The sequence below is a fragment of the Ochotona curzoniae genome, unplaced genomic scaffold (genome assembly GCF_017591425.1).
Source record: "Ochotona curzoniae isolate NIBS_2020 unplaced genomic scaffold, NIBS_Ocur_1.0 contig_1530, whole genome shotgun sequence".
NCBI lineage: Eukaryota > Metazoa > Chordata > Mammalia > Lagomorpha > Ochotonidae > Ochotona > Ochotona curzoniae.
In genome coordinates this window covers 227,778-242,890 of record NW_024465116.1, presented here as the reverse complement: position 1 = coordinate 242,890, position 15,113 = coordinate 227,778, and positions in this window count along the sequence as shown.

The following is a 15,113-nucleotide window of genomic DNA, read 5'->3' as shown; positions in this document are numbered from 1 at the left end:
TGGGGCCGCCAGGGGCGTGGCTAGACCCAAGCCCGGGCCGGGAAGAAGGGCGGGGCTGACGCTCGGGGACGTGAGCCCCGGCTACATGGCGGCCGGGGTCCCCAGGCGCAATCCAGCTTGTCTCCTGGGAAGCAACCCACAGTCTTCACGCTCCCTCGGAAGATTGTTTCGGGGAGGGTGCACCCCCATGCGGGGCCCTCTTTGGGCTTAGCATGGGCGAGCAGGTCCAGCCGATCCCCCCCTGGGTTGGGGCCGCCAGGGGCGTGGCTAGACCCAAGCCCTGGCCGGGAAGAGGGGCGGGGCTGACGCTCGGGGACGTGAGCCCCGGCCACATGGGGACCAGGATCCCCAGGCACAATCCAGCTTGTCTCCTGGGAAGCAACCCACAGTCTTCACGCTCCCTTGGAAGACTGTTTCGGGGAGGCTGGACCCCCGCGCGTTGCACTCTTGCGGCTATGTGTTGGCAAGCAGGTCCAGCCGATCCCACCCCCGGGCTGTTGCCGTCAGGGGCGTGGCTAGACCCAACCCGGGTCTGGAAGAGGGCAGGGCTGATGCTCGGGCACGTGAGCCCCGGCCACATGGAGGCCGGGGTCCCCAGGCGCAATCCAGCTTGTCTCTTGGGAAGCAACCCACAGTCTTCACGCTCGCTCAGAAGACTGTTTCGGGGCGGCTGGACCCCCACGTGCGGCCCTCTTGGGCTTAGCATGGGCGAGCAGGTCCAGCCGATCCCACCCCCGGGCTGGGGCCGCCAGGGGCGTGGCTAGACCCAAGCCCAGGCCGGGAAGAGGGGCGGGGCTACGCTCGGGGACGTGAGCCCCGGCCACATGGGGACCAGGATCCCCATGCACAATCCAGCTTGTCTCCTGGGAAGCAACCCACAGTCTTCACGCTCCCTTGGAAGACTGCTTTGGGGCAGCTGGACCCCCACGCGCGGCCCTCTTTCGGGTAGCATCGGCCAGCAGGTCCAACCGATCCCACCCTGGGCTGGGGCCACCAGGGGCGTGGCTAGACCCAAGCCCAGGCCGGGAAGAGGGGCGGGACTGACGCTCGGGGACGTGAGCCCAGGCTACATGGGTGTCAGGGTCCCCAGGCGCAATCCAGCTTGTCTCCTGGGAAGAAACCCACCGTCTTCACGCTCCCTCGGAAGACAGTTTTGGGGCAGCTGGACCCCCACGCGCGGCCCTCTTTGGGCTTAGTGTCGGCCAGCAGGTCCATCTGATCCCATCCCCGGGCTAGGGCCACCAGGGGCGTGGCTAGACCCAAGCCCGGGCCGGGAAGAGGGGCGGGGCTGACGCTCGGGGACGTGAGCCCCGGCCACATGGGTGTCAGGGTCCCCAGGCGCAATCCAGCTTGTCTCCTGGGAAGCAACCCACAGTCTTCACGCTCCCTTGGAAGACTTCTTTGGGGCGGTTGGACCCCCACGCACGGCCCTCTTTGGGCTTAGCATCGGCGAGCAGGTCCAGCCGATCCCACCCCCGGGCTGGGGCCGCCAGGTGCGTGGCTAGACACAAGCCCGGGCCGGGAAGAGGGGCGGGGCTGACGCTCGGGGAAGTGAACCCCGGCCGCATGGCGGCCGGGGTCCCCAGGCGCAATCCAGCTTGTCTCCTGGGAAGCAACCCACAGTCTTCACGCTCCCTCGGAAGACAGTTTCATGGCGGCTGGACCCCCGCGCGCTGCCCTCTTTGGGCTATGTGTCGACGAGCAGGTCCAGCCGATTCCACCCCCGGGCTGGGGCCGCCAGGGGCGTGGCTAGACCCAAGCCCGGGCCTGGAAGAGGGCGGGGCTGACGCTCTTGGACGTGAGCCCCGGCCACATGGCGGCCAGGGTCCCCAGGCGCAATCCAGCTTGTCTCCTGGGAAGCAACCCACAGTCTTCACGCTGCCTTGGAAGACTGCTTTGGGGCGGCTGGACCCCCATGCGGGCCCTCTTTGGGCTTAGTGTCGGCCAGCAGGTCCAGCCGATCCCACCCCCGGGCTGGGGCCATCAGGGCATGGCTAGACCCAAGCCCGGGCCGGGAAGAGGGGCAGGGCTGACGCTCGGGCCGTGAGCCCCGGCCACATGGAGGCCGGCGTCCTCAGGCGCAATCCAGCTTGTCTCTTGGGAAGCAACCCACAGTCTTCACGCTCCCTCAGAAGACTGTTTCGGGTGGGTGCACTCCCATGCGCGGCCCTCTTTGGGCTTAGCGTCGGCAAGCAGGTCCAGCCGATCCCACCCCCGGGCTGGGGCCGCCAGGGGCATGGCTAGACCCAAGCCCGGGCCGGGAAGAGGGGCGGGGCTGACGCTTGGGGACGTGAGCCCCGGCCACATGGAGGCCGGCGTCCTCAGGCGCAATCCAGCTTGTCTCCTGGGAAGCAACCCACAGTCTTCAAGCTCCCTCGGAAGACTGTTTCGGGGCGCCTGGACCCCCGCGCGTTGCCCTCTTTGGGCTATGTGTCGACGAGCAGGTCCAGCCGATCCCACCCCCGGGCTGGGGCCATCAGAGGCATGGCTAGACCCAAGCCCGGGCCGGGAAGAGGGGCAGGGCTGACGCTCGGGGACGTGAGCCCCGGCCACATGGGTGTCAGGGTCCTCAGGCGCAATCCAGCTTGTCTCTTGGGAAGCAACCCACAGTCTTCACGCTCCCTCAGAAGACTGTTTCGGGTGGGTGCACTCCCATGCGCGGCCCTCTTTGGGCTTAGCGTCGGCAAGCAGGTCCAGCCAATCCCACCCCCGGGCTGGGGCCGCCAGGGGCATGGCTAGACCCAAGCCCGGGCTGGGAAGAGGGGCGGGGCTGACGCTTGGGGACGTGAGCCCCGGCCACATGGAGGCCGGCGTCCTCAGGCGCAATCCAGCTTGTCTCCTGGGAAGCAACCCACAGTCTTCACGCTCCCTTGGAAGACTGCTTTGGGGCGGCTGGACCCCCACGCGCGGCCCTCTTTGGGGTAGCATCGGCCAGCAGGTCCAACCGATCCCACCCTGGGCTGGGGCCGCCAGGGGCGTGGCTAGACCCAAGCCCGGGCCGGGAAGAGGGGCGGGGCTGACTTTTGGGACGTGAGCGCCGGCCACATGGCGGCCGGGTCCCCAGGCGCAATCCAGCTTGTCTCCTGGGAAGCAACCCACAGTCTTCACGCTCCCTCAGAAGACTGTTTTGTTGTGGCTGGACCCCCACGCGCGGCCCTCTTTGGGCTTAGCGTGGGCGAGCAGGTCCAGCCGATCCCACCCCCGGGCTGGGGCCGCCAGGGGCGTGGCTAGACCCAAGCCCTGGGCGGGAAGAGGGGCGGGGCAGACGCTCTTGTACATGAGCCCCGGCCACATGGCTGTCAGTGTCCCCAGGCGCAATCCAGCTTGTCTCCTGGGAAGCAACCCACAGTCTTCACGGTCCCTCAGAAGACTGTTACAGGGCGGCTGGACCCCCACGCGCGGCCCTCTTTGGGCTTTGCGTCCGCAAGCAGGTCCAGCGGATCCCACCCCCGGGCTGGGGCCGCCAGGGGCGTGGCTAGACCCAAGCCCTGGCCAGGATGAGGGGCGGGGCTGACGCTCGGGGACGTGAGCCCCGGCCACATTGCGGCCGGGGTCCCCAGGCGCAATCCAGCTTGTCTCCTGGGAAGCAACCCACAGTCTTCACGCTCCCTCAGAATACTGTTTTGGTGCGGCTGGACCCCCACGCACGGCCCTCTTTGGGCTTAGCGTGGGCGAGCAGGTCCAGCCGATCCCACCCCCGGGCTGGGGCCGCCAGGGGCGTGGCTAGACCCAAGCCCTGGGCGGGAAGAGGGGCGGAGCTGACGCTTGGGGACGTGAGCCCTGGCCACATGGCGGCCGGGGTCCCCAGGCGCAATCCAGCTTGTCTCCTGGGAAGCAACCCAGTCTTCACGCTCCCTCAGAAGACTGTTTCGGGGTGGCTGGACCCCCACGCACGGCCCTCTTTGGGCTCAGTGTCGGCAAGCATGTACAGCCGATCCCACCCCCGGGCTGGGGCCGCCAGGGGCGTGGCTAGACCCAAGCACGGGTCTGGAAGAGGGAGGGGCTGATGCTCGGGCACGTGAGCCCCGGACACATGGCGGCCGGGGTCCACAGGCGCAATCCAGCTTGTCTCCTGGGAAGCAACCCACAGTCTTCACGCTCCCTCGGAAGACTGTTTCGGGGCGCCTGGACCCCCACGCGCCGCCCTCTTTGGGATTTGCGTCCGCGAGCAGGTCCAGCCGATCCCACCCCCGGGCTGGGGCCGCCAGGGGCGTGGCTAAACCCAAGCCCGGGCCAGGAAGAGGGGCGGGGCTGACGCTCGGGGACGTGAGCCCTGGCCACATGGCGGCCGGGGTCCCCAGGCGCAATCCAGCTTGTCTCATGGGAAGCAACCCACAGTCTTCACGCTCCCTCAGAAGACTGTTTCGGGGTGGCTGGACCCCCATGCGCGGCCCTCTTTGGGCTTAGCGTGGGCGAGCAGGTCCAGCCGATCCCACCCCCGGGCTGGGGCCGCCAGGGGCGTGGCTAGACCCAAGCCGGGCCGGGAAGAGGGGCGGGGCTGATGCTCGGGGAAGTGAGCCCCGGCCACATGGCGGCCGGGGTCCCCAGGCGCATTCCAGCTTGTCTCCTGGGAAGCAACCCACAGTCTTCACGCTCCATTGGAAGACTGCTTTGGGGCGGCTGGACCCCCATGCGGGCCCCTCTTTGGGCTTAGTGTCGGCCAGAGGGTCCAGAGGATCCCACCCCCGGCCTGGGGACGTCAGGTGCGTGGCTAGACCCAAGCCCGGGCCGGGAAGAGGGGCGGGGCTGACGCTCGGGGACGTGAGCCCTGGCCACATGGCGGCCGGGGTCCCCAGGCGCAATCCAGCTTGTCTCCTGGGAAGCAACCCACAGTCTTCACGCTCCCTCAGAAGACTGTTTCGGGGCCGCTGAACCCCCACGTGCGGCCCTCTTTGGGCTTAGTGTCGGCGAGCAGGTCCAACCGATCCCACCCCCGGGCTGGGGCCGCCAGGGGCGTGGCTAGACCCAAGCACGGGCCGGGATAAGGGCGGGGCTGACGCTCCGGGAAGTGAGCCCCTGCCACATGGCAGCCGGGGTCCCCAGGTGCATTCCAGCTTGTCTCCTGGGAAGCAACCCACAGACTTCACGCTCCCTCAGAAGACTGTTTTGGGGCGGCTGTACCCCCACGCGCGTCCCTCTTTGGGCTTAGCGTGGGCGAGCAGGTCCAGCCGATCCCACCCCCGGGCTGGGGCCGCCAGGGGCGGGGCTAGACCCAAGCCCGGGCCGGGAAGAGGGGTGGGGCTGATGCTCGGGGACGTGACCCCCGGCCACATGGAGGCCGGCGTCCTCAGGCGCAATCCAGCTTGTCTCCTGGGAAGCAACCCACAGTCTTCACATCCCTTGGAAGACTGCATTGGGGCGAATGGACACCCACGCGCGGCCCTCTTTGGGCTTAGCATGGGCGAGCAGGTCCAGCCGATCCCACCCCCGGGCTGGGGCCGCCAGGGGCGTGGCTAGACCCAAGCCCTGGCCTGGAAGAGGGGCGGGGCTGACGCTTGGGGACGAGAGCCCCGGCCTCATGGCGGCCGGGGTCCCCAGGCGCAATCCAGCTTGTCTCCGGGGAGCAATCCACAGTCTTCACGCTCCCTCAGAAGACTGTTTCGGGGCGGCTGGACCCCCACGTGCGGCCCTCTTGGGCTTAGCGTGGGCGAGCAGGTCCAGCCGATCCCACCCCCGGGCTGGGGCCGTCAGGGGCGTGGCTAGACCCAAGCCTGGGTCTGGAAGAGGGCGGGGCTGATGCTCGGGCACGTGAGCCCCGGCCACATGGGGGCCAGGGTCCCCAGGCGCAATCCAGCTTGTCTCTTGGGAAGCAACCCACAGTCTTCACGCTCCCTCAGAAGACTGTTTTGGGGCAGCTGGACCCCCATGCGCGGCCCACTTTGGGCTTAGCGTGGGCGAGCAGGTCCAGCCGATCCCACCCCCGGGCTGGGGCCGCCAGGGGCGTGGCTAGACCCAAGCCCGGGACGGGAAGAGGGACGGGGAGAACGCTCTGGGACGTGAGCCCCGGGCACATGGCGGCCGGGGTCCCCAGGTGCATTCCAGCTTGTCTCCTGGGAAGCAACCCACAGTCTTCACGCTCCCTCAGAAGACTGTTTTGGGGCGGCTGGACCCCAACGTGCGGCCCACGTTGGGCTTAGTGTCGGCGAGCAGGTCCATCTGATCCCACCCCCGGGCTGGGGCCATCAGGGGCATGGCTAGACCCAAGCCCGGGCCGGGAAGAGGGGCAGGGCTGACGCTCGGGGACGTGAGCCCCGGCCACATGGAGGCCGGCGTCCTCAGGCGCAATCCAGCTTGTCTCTTGGGAAGCAACCCACAGTCTTCACGCTCCCTCAGAAGACTGTTTCGGGTGGGTGCACTCCCATGCGCGGCCCTCTTTGGGCTTAGCGTCGGCAAGCAGGTCCAGCCAATCCCACCCCCGGGCTGGGGCCGCCAGGGGCATGGCTAGACCCAAGCCCGGGCCTGGAAGAGGGGCGGGGCTGACGCTTGGGGACGTGAGCCCCGGCCACATGGCGGCCGGGGTCCCCAGGCGCAATCCAGCTTGTCTCCTGGGAAGCAACCCACAGTCTTCACGCTCCCTCAGAAGACTGTTTCGGGGCGGCTGGACCCCCGCGCGTTGCCCTCTTTGGGCTATGTGTCGAAGAGCAGGTCCAGCCGATCCCACCCCCGGGCTGGGGCCGCCAGGGGCGTGGCTAGACCCAAGCCCGGGTCTGGAAGAGGGCAGGGCTGATGCTCGGGGAAGTGAGCCCCAGCCACATGGCGGCCGGGGTCCCCAGGCGCAATCCAGCTTGTCTCTTGGGAAGCAACCCACAGTCTTCACGCTCGCTCAGAAGACTGTTTCAGGGCGGCTGGACCCCCACGTGCGGCCCTCTTGGGCTTAGCGTGGGCGAGCAGGTCCAGCCGATCCCACCCCCGGGCTGGGGCCGCCAGGGGCGGGGCTAGACGCAAGCCCGGGCCGGGAAGAGGGGCGGGGCTGATGCTCGGGGACGTGAGCCCCGGCCACATGGGGACCAGGATCCCCAGGCACAATCCAGCTTGTCTCCTGGGAAGCAACCCACAGTCTTCACGCTCCCTTGGAAGACTGCTTTGGGGCAGCTGGACCCCCACGCGCGGCCCTCTTTGGGGTAGCATCGGCCAGCAGGTCCAACCGATCCCACCCCCGGGCTGGGGCCGCCAGGGGCGTGGCTAGACCCAAGCCCGGGCCGGGAAGAGGGGCGGGGCTGACGCTCAGGGACCTGAGCCCCGTCTACATGGGTGTCAGGGTCCCCAGGCGCAATCCAGCTTGTCTCCTGGGAAGCAACCCACAGTCTTCACGCTCCCTCAGAAGACTGTTACAGGGTGGCTGGACCCCCACGCGCGGCCCTCTTTGGGCTTAGTGTCCGCAAGCAGGTCCAGCGGATCCCACCCCCGGGCTGGAGCCGCCAGGGGCGTGGCTAGACCCAAGCCCTGGCCGGGATGAGGGGCGGGGCTGACGTTTGGGGACGTGAGCCCCGGCCACATGGCGGCCGGGGTCCCCAGGCGCAATCCAGCTTGTCTCCTGGGAAGCAACCCACAGTCTTCACGCTCCCTCAGAAGACTGTTTTGGTGCGGCTGGACCCCCACGCGCGGCCCACTTTGGGCTTAGCGTGGGCGAGCAGGTCCAGCCGATCCCACCCCCGGGCTGGGGCCGCCAGGGGCGTGGCTAGACCCAAGCCCTGGGCGGGAAGAGGGGCGGAGCTGACGCTTGGGGACGTGAGCCCTGGCCACATGGCGGCCGGGGTCCCCAGGCGCAATCCAGCTTGTCTCCTGGGAAGCAACCCAGTCTTCACGCTCCCTCAGAAGACTGTTTCTGGGTGGCTGGACCCCCACGCGCGGCCCTCTTTGGGCTTAGCGTCGGCGAGCAGGTCCAGCCGATCCCACCCCCGGGCTGGGGCCGCCAGGGGCGTGGCTAGACCCAAGCCGGGCCGGGAAGAGGGGCGGGGCTGATGCTCAGGGACGTGAGCCCCGGCCACATGGCGGCCGGGGTCCCCAGGCGCAATCCAGCTTGTCTCCTGGGAAGCAACCCACAGTCTTCACGCTCCCTCGGAAGACGGTTTCGGGGCGCCTGGACCCCCGCGCGTTGCCCTCTTTGGGCTATGTGTCGGCGAGCAGGTCCAGCCGATCCCACCCCAGGGCTGGGGCCGCCAGGGGCGTGGCTAGACCCAAGCCCGGGCCGGGAAGAGGGGCGGGGCTGACGCTTAGGTACCTGAGCCCCGGCTACATGGGTGTCAGGGTCCCCAGGCGCAATCCAGCTTGTCTCTTGGGAAGCAACCCACAGTCTTCACGCTCGCTCAGAAGACTGTTTCGGGGCGGCTGGACCCCCACGTGCGGGCCTCTTTGGGCTTAGCGTGGGCGAGCAGGTCCAGCCGATCCCACCCCCGGGCTGGGGCCATCAGAGGCGTGGCTAGACCCAAGCCCTGGCCGGGAAGAGGGGCGGGGCTGATGCTCGGGGAAGTGAGCCCCGGCCACATGGCGGCCGGGGTCCCCAGGCGCATTCCAGCTTGTCTCCTGGGAAGCAACCCACAGTCTTCACGCTCCATTGGAAGACTGCTTTGGGGCGGCTGGACCCCCATGCGCGGCCCCTCTTTGGGCTTAGTGTCGGCCAGAGGGTCCAGCCGATCCCACCCCCGGCCTGGGGCCGCCAGGTGCGTGGCTAGAACCATGCCGGGGCCGGGAAGAGGGGCGGGGCTGACACTGGGGGACGTGAGCCCTGGCCACATGGCGGCCGGGGTCCCCAGGCGCAATCCAGCTTGTCTCCTGGGAAGCAACCCACAGTCTTCACGCTCCCTCAGAAGACTGTTTCGGGGCCGCTGGACCCCCACGTGCGGCCCTCTTTGGGCTTAGCGTCGGCGAGCAGGTCCAACCGATCCCACCCCCGGGCTGGGGCCGCCAGGGGCGTGGCTAGACCCAAGCACGGGCCGGGATAGAGGGCGGGGCTGACGCTCCGGGACGTGAGCCCCGGCCACATGGCAGCCGGGGTCCCCAGGCGCAATCCAGCTTGTCTCCTGGGAAGCAACCCACAGTCTTCACGCTCCCTCAGAAGACTGTTTGGGGCGGCTGGACCCCCACGCGCGTCCCTCTTTGGGCTTAGCGTGGGCGAGCAGGTCCAGCCGATCCCACCCCCGGGCTGGGGCCGCCAGGGGCGTGGCTAGACCCAAGCCCGGGCCGGGAAGAGGGGCGGGGCTGATGCTCGGGGACGTGAGCCCCGGCCACATGGAGGCCGGGTCCCCAGGCGCAATCCAGCTTGTCTCCTGGGAAGCAACCCACAGTCTTCACGCTCCCTTGGAAGACTGCATTGGGGCGACTGGACCCCCACGCGCGGCCCTCTTTGGGCTTAGCATGGGCGAGCAGGTCCAGCCGATCCCACCCCCGGGCTGGGGCCACCAGGGGCGTGGCTAGACCCAAGCCCTGGCCGGGAAGAGGGGCGGGGCTGACGCTTGGGGACGTGAGCCCCGGCCACATGGCGGCCGGGGTCCCCAGGCGCAATCCAGCTTGTCTCCTGGGAAGCAATCCACAGTCTTCACGCTCCCTCAGAAGACTGTTTCGGGGCGGCTGGACCCCCACGTGCGGCCCTCTTTGGGCTTAGCGTGGGCGAGCAGGTCCAGCCGATCCCACCCCCGGGCTGGGGCCGTCAGGGGCGTGGCTAGACCCAAGCCGGGTCTGGAAGAGGGCGGGGCTGATGCTCGGGCACGTGAGCCCCGGCCACATGGCGGCCAGGGTCCCCAGGCGCAATCCAGCTTGTCTCTTGGGAAGCAACCCACAGTCTTCACGCTCCCTCAGAAGACTGTTTTGGGGCAGCTGGACCCCCATGCGCGGCCCACTTTGGGCTTAGCGTGGGCGAGCAGGTCCAGCCGATCCCACCCCCGGGCTGGGGCCGCCAGGGGCGTGGCTAGACCCAAGCCCGGGCCGGGAAGAGGGGCGGGGCTGAACGCTCTGGGACGTGAGCCCCGGCCACATGGCGGCCGGGGTCCCCAGGTGCATTCCAGCTTGTCTCCTGGGAAGCAACCCACAGTCTTCACGCTCCCTCAGAAGACTGTTTTGGGGCGGCTGGACCCCAACGTGCGGCCCACGTTGGGCTTAGTGTCGGCGAGCAGGTCCAGCTGATCCCACCCCCGGGCTGGGGCCATCAGGGGCATGGCTAGACCCAAGCCCGGGCCGGGAAGAGGGGCAGGGCTGACGCTCGGGGACGTGAGCCCCGGCCACATGGAGGCCGGCGTCCTCAGGCGCAATCCAGCTTGTCTCCTGGGAAGCAACCCACAGTCTTCACGCTCCCTCAGAAGACTGTTTCGGGTGCGGTGCACTCCCATGCGCGGCCCTCTTTGGGCTTAGCGTCGGCAAGCAGGTCCAGCCAATCCCACCCCCGGGCTGGGGCCGCCAGGGGCATGGCTAGACCCAAGCCCGGGCCTGGAAGAGGGGCGGGGCTGACGCTTGGGGACGTGAGCCCCGGCCACATGGAGGCCGGGTCCTCAGGCGCAATCCAGCTTGTCTCCTGGGAAGCAACCCACAGTCTTCACGCTCCCTCAGAAGACTGTTTCGGGGCGGCTGGACCCCCGCGCGTTGCCCTCTTTGGGCTATGTGTCGAAGAGCAGGTCCAGCCGATCCCACCCCCGGGCTGGGGCCGCCAGGGGCGTGGCTAGACCCAAGCCCGGGTCTGGAAGAGGGGCGGGGCTGATGCTCGGGGAAGTGAGCCCCGGCCACATGGCGGCCGGGGTCCCCAGGCGCAATCCAGCTTGTCTCTTGGGAAGCAACCCACAGTCTTCACGCTCCCTCAGAAGACTGTTTCAGGGCGGCTGGACCCCCACGTGCGGCCCTCTTGGGCTTAGCGTGGGCGAGCAGGTCCAGCCGATCCCACCCCCGGGCTGGGGCCGCCAGGGGCGGGGCTAGACGCAAGCCCGGGCCGGGAAGAGGGGCGAGGCTGATGCTCGGGGACGTGAGCCCCGGCCACATGGGGACCAGGATCCCCAGGCACAATCCAGCTTGTCTCCTGGGAAGCAACCCACAGTCTTCACGCTCCCTTGGAAGACTGCTTTGGGGCAGCTGGACCCCCACGCGCGGCCCTCTTTGGGGTAGCATCGGCCAGCAGGTCCAACCGATCCCACCCCCGGGCTGGGGCCGCCAGGGGCGGGGCTAGACGCAAGCCCGGGCCGGGAAGAGGGGCGGGGCTGACGCTCAGGGACCTGAGCCCCGTCTACATGGGTGTCAGGGTCCCCAGGCGCAATCCAGCTTGTCTCCTGGGAAGCAACCCACAGTCTTCACGCTCCCTCAGAAGACTGTTACAGGGTGGCTGGACCCCCACGCGCGGCCCTCTTTGGGCTTAGTGTCCGCAAGCAGGTCCAGCGGATCCCACCCCCGGGCTGGAGCCGCCAGGGTCGTGGCTAGACCCAAGCCCTGGCCGGGATGAGGGGCGGGGCTGACGTTTGGGGACGTGAGCCCCGGCCACATGGCGGCCGGGGTCCCCAGGCGCAATCCAGCTTGTCTCCTGGGAAGCAACCCACAGTCTTCACGCTCCCTCAGAAGACTGTTTTGGTGCGGCTGGACCCCCACGCGCGGCCCTCTTTGGGCTTAGCGTGGGCGAGCAGGTCCAGCCGATCCCACCCCCGGGCTGGGGCCGCCAGGGGCGTGGCTAGACCCAAGCCCTGGGCGGGAAGAGGGGCGGAGCTGACGCTTGGGGACGTGAGCCCTGGCCACATGGCGGCCGGGGTCCCCAGGCGCAATCCAGCTTGTCTCCTGGGAAGCAACCCAGTCTTCACGCTCCCTCAGAAGACTGTTTCTGGGTGGCTGGACCCCCACGCGCGGCCCTCTTTGGGCTTAGCGTCGGCGAGCAGGTCCAGCCGATCCCACCCCCGGGCTGGGGCCGCCAGGGGCGTGGCTAGACCCAAGCCGGGCCGGGAAGAGGGGCGGGGCTGATGCTCAGGGACGTGAGCCCCGGCCACATGGCGGCCGGGGTCCCCAGGCGCAATCCAGCTTGTCTCCTGGGAAGCAACCCACAGTCTTCACGCTCCCTCGGAAGACGGTTACGGGGCGCCTGGACCCCCGCGCGTTGCCCTCTTTGGGCTATGTGTCGACGAGCAGGTCCAGCCGATTCCACCCCAGGGCTGGGGCCGTCAGGGGCGTGGCTAGACCCAAGCCCGGGCCGGGAAGAGGGGCGGGGCTGACGCTTAGGTACCTGAGCCCCGGCTACATGGGTGTCAGGGTCCCCAGGCGCAATCCAGCTTGTCTCTTGGGAAGCAACCCACAGTCTTCACGCTCGCTCAGAAGACTGTTTCGGGGCGGCTGGACCCCCACGTGCGGGCCTCTTTGGGCTTAGCGTGGGCGAGCAGGTCCAGCCGATCCCACCCCCGGGCTGGGGCCATCAGAGGCGTGGCTAGACCCAAGCCCGGGCCGGGAAGAGGGGCGGGGCTGATGCTCGGGGACGTGAGCCCCGGCCACATGGGGACCAGGGTCCCCAGGCGCAATCCAGCTTGTCTCCTGGGAAGCAACCCACAGTCTTCACGCTCCATTGGAAGACTGCTTTGGGGCGGCTGGACCCCCACGTGCGGCCCTCTTTGGGCTTAGCGTGGGCGAGCAGGTCCAGCCGATCCCACCCCCGGGCTGGGGCCGCCAGGGGCGTGGCTAGACCCAAGCCCGGGCCGGGAAGAGGGGCGGGGCTGATGCTCGGGGACGTGAGCCCCGGCCACATGGCGGCCGGGGTCCCCAGGCGCAATCCAGCTTGTCTCTTGGGAAGCAACCCACAGTCTTCACGCTCCCTCAGAAGACTGTTTTGTTGTGGCTGGACGCCACGCACGGCCCTCTTTGGGCTTAGCGTGGGCGAGCAGGTCCAGCCGATCCCACCCCCGGGCTGGGGCCGCCAGGGGCGTGGCTAGACCCAAGCCCTGGGCGGGAAGAGGGGCGGGGCTGACGCTCTGGTACATGAGCCCCGGCCACATGGCTGTCAGTGTCCCCAGGCGCAATCCAGCTTGTCTCCTGGGAAGCAACCCACAGTCTTCACGGTCCCTCAGAAGACTGTTACAGGGTGGCTGGACCCCCACGCGCGGCCCTCTTTGGGCTTAGTGTCCGCAAGCAGGTCCAGAGGATCCCACCCCCGGGCTGGAGCCGCCAGGGGCGTGGCTAGACCCAAGCCCTTGCCGGGAAGAGGGGCGGGGCTGACGTTTGGGGACGTGAGCCCCGGCCACATGGCGGCCGTCCTCAGGCGCAATCCAGCTTGTCTCCTGGGAAGCAACCCACAGTCTTCACGCTCCCTCAGAAGACTGTTTTGGTGCGGCTGGACCCCCACGCGCGGCCCTCTTTGGGCTTAGCGTGGGCGAGCAGGTCCAGCCGATCCCACCCCCGGGCTGGGGCCGCCAGGGGCGTGGCTAGACCCAAGCCCTGGGCGGGAAGAGGGGCGGAGCTGACGCTTGGGGACGTGAGCCCTGGCCACATGGCGGCCGGGGTCCCCAGGCGCAATCCAGCTTGTCTCCTGGGAAGCAACCCAGTCTTCACGCTCCCTCAGAAGACTGTTTCTGGGTGGCTGGACCCCCACGCGCGGCCCTCTTTGGGCTTAGCGTGGGCGAGCAGGTCCAGCCGATCCCACCCCCGGGCTGGGGCCGCCAGGGGCGTGGCTAGACCCAAGCCGGGCCGGGAAGAGGGGCGGGGCTGATGCTCAGGGACGTGAGCCCCGGCCACATGGCGGCCGGGGTCCCCAGGCGCATTCCAACTTGTCTCCTGGGAAGCAACCCACAGTCTTCACGCTCCCTTGGAAGACTTCTTTGGGGCGGCTGGACCCCCACGCATGGCCCTCTTTGGGCTTAGCATCGGCGAGCAGGTCCAGCCGATCCCACCCCCGGGCTGGGGCCGCCAGGGGCGTGGCTAGACCCAAGCCCGGGCCGGGAAGAGGGGCGGGGCTGACGCTTAGGTACCTGAGCCCCGGCTACATGGGTGTCAGGGTCCCCAGGCGCAATCCAGCTTGTCTCTTGGGAAGCAACCCACAGTCTTCACGCTCGCTCAGAAGACTGTTTCGGGGCGGCTGGACCCCCACGTGCGGGCCTCTTTGGGCTTAGCGTCGGCCAGCAGGTCCAGCCGATCCCACCCCCGGGCTGGGGCCATCAGAGGCGTGGCTAGACCCAAGCCCTGGCCGGGAAGAGGGGCGGGGCTGATGCTCGGGGACGTGACCCCCGGCCACATGGGGACCAGGGTCCCCAGGCGCAATCCAGCTTGTCTCCTGGGAAGCAACCCACAGTCTTCACGCTCCCTTGGAAGACTGCTTTGGGGCGGCTGGACCCCCACGCGCGGCCCTCTTTGGGCTTAGCGTGGGCGAGCAGGTCCAGCCGATCCCACCCCCGGGCTGGGGCCGCCAGGGGCGTGGCTAGACCCAAGCCCGTGCCGGGAAGAGGGGCGGGGCTGATGCTCGGGGACGTGAGCCCCGGCCACATGGCGGCCGGGGTCCCCAGGCGCAATCCAGCTTGTCTCTTGGGAAGCAACCCACAGTCTTCACGCTCCCTCAGAAGACTGTTTTGGTGTGGCTGGACGCCACGCACGGCCCTCTTTGGGCTTAGCGTGGGCGAGTAGGTCCAGCCGATCCCACCCCCGGGCTGGGGCCGCCAGGGGCGTGGCTAGACCCAAGCCCTGGCCGGGAAGAGGGGCGGGGCTGACGCTCGTGTACATGAGCCCCGGCCACATGGCTGTCAGTGTCCCCAGGCGCAATCCAGCTTGTCTCCTGGGAAGCAACCCACAGTCTTCACGGTCCCTCAGAAGACTGTTACAGGGTGGCTGGACCCCCACGCGCGGCCCTCTTTGGGCTTAGTGTCCGCAAGCAGGTCCAGCGGATCCCACCCCCGGGCTGGAGCCGCCAGGGGCGTGGCTAGACCCAAGCCCTGGCCGGGATGAGGGGCGGGGCTGACGTTTGGGGACGTGAGCCCCGGCCACATGGCGGCCGGGGTCCCCAGGCGCAATCCAGCTTGTCTCCTGGGAAGCAACCCACAGTCTTCACGCTCCCTCAGAAGACTGTTTTGGTGCGGCTGGACCCCCACGCGCGGCCCTCTTTGGGCTTAGCGTGGGCGAGCAGGTCCAGCCGATCCCACCCCCGGGCTGGGGCCACCAGGGGCGTGGCTAGACCCAAGCCC